This window comes from Plasmodium inui, assembly GCF_000524495.1.
Source record: "Plasmodium inui San Antonio 1 unplaced genomic scaffold supercont1.124, whole genome shotgun sequence".
NCBI classification, from domain to species: domain Eukaryota; phylum Apicomplexa; class Aconoidasida; order Haemosporida; family Plasmodiidae; genus Plasmodium; species Plasmodium inui.
In genome coordinates this window covers 11,444-17,339 of record NW_008481958.1, presented here as the reverse complement: position 1 = coordinate 17,339, position 5,896 = coordinate 11,444, and positions in this window count along the sequence as shown.

Below are 5,896 nucleotides of genomic sequence, written 5' to 3'. Positions count from 1 at the left end.
CTTCATAATGACTCCACATAGAAAGAAAAGGAAATAAGTAGATCAGAATATTACGGAAGAAGAATTTTTAATAAAGAAGCATGACATACAGTACAACATATCAACGAGGATGCACCCAGAATCGCTTCTTCACAATGATGTGACATCAAGAAACATTTTCACAATAATCAAGGAAAAGAATATCTTCAAAAGGACGAAAGAAGAAAACGTCGGGGAGCCACCAGGAGGAGAAAGAATGCTCATGAAAAAATAAACAACGAAAAAACATCTTAATCTTGCCGCGGACAACGGGCATCTTCATAAAGGAAATCACACATGAAAGGACATGTTCGGAATGCCGTCGAAAAGGTACATCATCCTAGAAAAGTGACACACAGAAGAACATCCTCAGGATGCCGCGGGGGGAAGGAGTATCCATATAAAACAGATGACACGGAACAATATATTCAGGGGGCCTCCGGAAAATAGTATGATAAAGAATGCCGTGGGAAACAAATGTCTTAATAAGAAAGAATCCCTCGGAGAAAAATTTCTTTCCCGTAACATGATAAAGGGAAGAAGCATATTTACAAAGCAGCAATACGAAGCATAGAATGATCTTGCTTCTTTATTAAAAATTCTTCTTCCGTAATATTCTGATCTACTTATTTCCTTTTCTTTCTATGTGGAGTCATTATGAAGATATTTTCCTTCTTCGGCTATTTATGAGGATGGTCACGTGTGTGAAGTGTAAATATCAGGACCATACCGTTGTTGTAGCATTACGAAACAGGAATAATATACGCATGTGGGAAGGGCCACTTTTATCGCTTATGTATTATTGCTTTAGAAGTGATGATGCTCATGGAGTAGTATTAAGTGAATAGCAGTGTCCCCCGGATCACACTGTTAATTGAAGTGTAGAGTTGTGTCAAGGGTAAGGATCTTCTTGAGTTTTATTTGAGTGAGGCTACTCACGTGTCTGTAGTACTCATATGTACAAATTACTGACATGCTTATGGTTTTGTTACATGACGAGCACAAGCCAGCCTGGGGTATTATTCTTTGCAAAATAGTCATGTGCATTTCTAAGGTTGGAGTAGCGCCGGGACGTACGTGTTGTACTGTTATTTGAAGTACATGGATATTCTACAACTTCTCCTGAAACCGTACTGAATTATCTGGATCCTGAATGGTCTACAATCCGAACATCCCCATCGTACTGTTATATGAAGGTGATAGTAGCTCAAATATGTTCATGACCTTTACTGTTATCATACTGAGGAGCACCATTATGTGTTATGGGTTGTGCCATAATGAATATCTATATCTTCAAAATGGTATGTTATGGAAAAGTACGTGTGTACGAGCAGTACGGTTAGGTTCAAAGTATTGTTGTGTGGATAATACTTCTATTTAAGTAGCGGACACTTCTACTGATTATTCATGATTCACAATGCCAATATGAAGAGAGTACACAGGCATGTATAGTACTGATATGTGGAGATAGCGGATGTGCTTGGTACACCGCTATTTGGAGGGTGGAAAAGTCGACACAGCAGTATTAATTGATGTATTTGGGTGATAGGACATATGTGGCTTAATCTTCTATCATCTGCGGAGAGCTATCGTATGAAGATTGCACCAACTCCTGTATTATTTTTATGTGAAGGATACTTCTTCGCCCAATGTGTTAATGTGTGAAGTGCACTGTTAATTGAAGAAAACTATTGTTATGTGGGGGGCGGTGTACCTCGATGAATAAGTCTATTCTTGGGTTATCATGATGTCAAGTGTCTTGATGTAAGTCTAATGACTTCATTAGAACACGTGCGGGATTTCGGAGCTCCCAGGACCCATCTGTAATACTATTACTTAAAGAGTATTGCTACTCCGGGAGTAAGATGATGTTAAGAGGAGTTTCTTGTCCTGAGTATTGATCTTCGAGGAGTGAAGTTGTGCTATGGATAGCATTGTCTCTGCCCTTATGTAGTTTCATTAGTGGGACTATACCTATGGTACTATTTGTTGGAAAGTATGCGTGTTCAAGGAAAACCATTATGTTAACAATAATATTGTTCAGATAATACCTTCATTTGAAATGCACAGTTTTATTGGAAATATGGATGACTGGAAGGATCATTCTGTGAAGAGTACATAGGTATATGCCCTAATCATATTTGCAGAGTGTTAAAATGCCTGGTACGTTACTATTCGAAAAGTGACAAACTTACGACCGTACTGTCAAGTAATGTATGTTCAAGTCGATAAGATATATGGCATAATGTTTTATGATATGCAGAGAGTTACACCATAGAGGGTATAACAATTCCCGTAATAGTCTTATATGAAGCGTACTATGGTATGAACGGCATGAACTTGTTCAGTGCTCCAACCTTTGAAGATTATTACGGTTAATGTACCGAATGTTGCTCCTAGATCAACATGTCTGTCTATGAAGTGCCATTATGTAAAGGGTGTGTATTTAAGTTTAATGGTCCAATTATATGAAGTACAGCACTATACACCCCTTAGAAAATGTCGGGGACACCATTATTTCGATGGTATTATTGTGCCAGGAATACTATGATGTGAATCCTACTTCTGTGTGTGGAATATTGATATTTCACGAGTGTCATTTAGAGAGCACTATCTCGTCCAGTGTATGGATATGGCAACAGAGCAATTGCGTGCACAATACGGATGTGTATTGATTTCCAATGGTGAAGATTGCCGAAGTCTCGTCCTGTATTCTTATATGAATGTACTAATACTTGAGCTGTGGTAATATCTGTTGTGCATTGATGTCTCAGCAGAATACCTCGGTTAGAAGTATGCATAATCTTCAACCGTATTTTGTGAGTATACTCATATGTGCGTAATAGCGTCATGTAGGAAACACAATGGTGCACAGATTATAGATTTGCCTGAAGCACAAATATCTAGAGGGGAAAAATTTCGAAGCCCAGGATTTTGACTTATATTATACACACAAAAGTACTGTGTGGAACCTGTAGCAGTTCCTGAAGTATTATTATATTAAGAGTGCTCCATTACGTGATGCTTCATGACTTTAGCAGCACCGCTATAACAAGTGTACCGATGTCATTAAATTATGCCTGTGTCAGAATAAATTCTTAACTTCGATTATCGCTATTCCCATTGTACTATCATGTGAATAGTCTGGATGTCTTCCGAGTATTCATATGGGAGGAATAACAATGTGGGGATGAATACTAATGTGGCCACCGTACTATGATTTAAATAGGATTGAAATACAGGGGATACCATTATTTCGACCGTGTATTTGTGTTTCAAGAATACTATTATATGAATGAAATCATTCGATGAAGTTTCCAGATATACCTGTTGTAGTATTATATAAGGAGAAAAAGTGTGTAAGCCGCTGGAATATATCGCAGGTGTCCATGTTTGTGAAATATAAGGGTGTACCAGCCGTAGTATTATATCGGCGTTCAGGGATTATACAAGTACAATACAGACAGCTAAATCCTTTGAACCAAGGACATCGCCCGGAACCCATTTACTTAAGGAGGAGCAATATACCAGTGGTGATTCCATGTGAGGGGCGTGAATATATGGAGAGTGCCATTCTGTGGACTCCCCGAACATTCTGAATGCAGTACTATGTGAAATGTGAGGATGTTCTGGGAGACTGTTATCTGAAAAGTTCCCTTGCGATTGCAGTGCTATTATTCGAGGAGCACATATGCGTAAGAGATATTGATATCCTCCAGTGTTATTGTATATGAGAGGTACGGAGTTGTCCGTAATACTCATATATGGAAGATAGTCACACCATTATTGTATTGGTATTTGAAGAGGACAAGTGCACTTGGAGTACCATTATTTGTACAATACTGGTGTGGATTTCCATTGCTGATGATGCACACAAATATATTTCTACTACTATTATGTGAGGAGTAATGTTTCCATGTACTAGAGTATGTGAAGAATTCAGGGTTTATGCTTTAATTATATGAATAACAGTGTCCGGTGAAGTCCATGGATATTCCAGTATAACTATTGTTTAGGGAGTACCATTGTCTCTACTTTCTCAATGGTGAGGAGTCCGGAAGTCCCCATAGTACTGTTCTATGAAAGTATTAGTAGTGGAGCTATATGGATCACCTGGAGTGCTACTATACTAACGGAACCATAATGTGTGAAGTTTCCTGCCTTTATGAGTAAGATAACCTTTGGACTACCATTCTTTGGGAGGGTACTGCTGTAAAAGGAGTATCGTTGCGTTTACAGCCCTGTCCTGTGGATAATACTCTTATCTAAACAGGATATTTTCTGAACGAGTATTCATGACTTGGAGTACTGTTATGGAGACACTACAAATGTATGTATAGTACTCATATCTAAAGATGCCTGATATGGCTGGTACGACGCCATTTGATGAGTGGCAAAGTTAATCCCGTATTATTAAGTAAAGTAAGGGGGGGGTGTAGAATTCATGAGTTAGTTTTATGCCGTATAAGGAGGGCCAACCGTTACGCAACGTGTGGAAGTTGCCAGAGTACCTCCGTATGGGGGGTACACTTCTGTGGGACACATGAATGTGTGACTTGCACGATTACTTGAGGAACACTGATGTTATGTACAGAATAGTTTGTCCTGATGAGTACAACTGTCCTTGGAATAGAAATATTTGAGGAGTCGTCATGTTGGTTTAATGGTTGTATGATATGAATTGGGGGATTCTGCAGATCCCACAGGTGGCCTCGAATCATATTGTCTAAACAGTAGAGCTATGCCAGGGGTACTATAATGTTAACCGTATTATAGTGTCAAGAATACTGATTTTCGAGGTGTGTCATTATTCGTAGGGTAATATTCTATGAAGTACCTAGATATACCACGAAGACAAATGCCAAGGAAGTATTAATGTGTCCTCATTTCCCATAGTGACGAATGCGGAAATTCTCGTAGTACTGTTATATGTGGGTATTAATGGTTGATCTATACTGATATCTGCAGAGTACTTTCCATTTAGGGGCATAATTGTATAAAACGTACGGATGATCTACGGCGCAGTCTTTTGAGTGTACTCATATCTGCCTAGTGTGATGTCTTTGAGTGCACAATTGGGGTGGGATTTTGGATATCCCCATTGCACAATTATTGAAAGAGGTGGAACATCATGGCCTACTCTTTAGGCTTCTATTATAGGGGAAGCACTCTATTCCGGAATTCATAAAACTCCCCGGAGTATTATTATATTAACCCCCGTATAATGTGTGGAACTGCATGATTGGGGGAGTACCGCTCGAGCAAGTGTACACATGTGCGTGAAATAGTATTGTGTGAGAATTATTTACTGGCTTCTAGTGGTATCATTCCCAGAGTACTATTATGTGAACAATGTGGATGTTTGCGGAGTATCAATATATTAAGCATAAAATTGTAAAGTGAATACTACTGTACAAGGAGTACTATAATTTGAAGTGTATGAACATGCATGCCGTATCGTTATCTTTATCCGTCGTCCCTGGCAAGGATGGTAATGTAAAAATGACTCGATTGTAAGAGGTAGACGAATATACTGAGTGTATTATTATAGGAAAGGTATGATGATATAGGCAGTAGACATGTGTCTAAGGTGTCAATGCTGGTAAGGAATACAGCTGTATCAGGAATATTATTGTATAGGATTACCGATTATGCTGTTATTGTAAGGAAGGGAAAATATTTTACAACTAAAACAGAGCTTGTATCGCATTCATTTGAAAGAAATTATTGTCCCTGCACTAATATGATATGTAGAGGGAAGGGAAAATGAGAAGTGGCACTCTGTGGAGTGCAATGATATTCAAAATACAGTATTGTATGAGGGATACGGATATTCTCAAGAACCGTCCTTTGAAAGATAGGGATGTTCCTACAATAT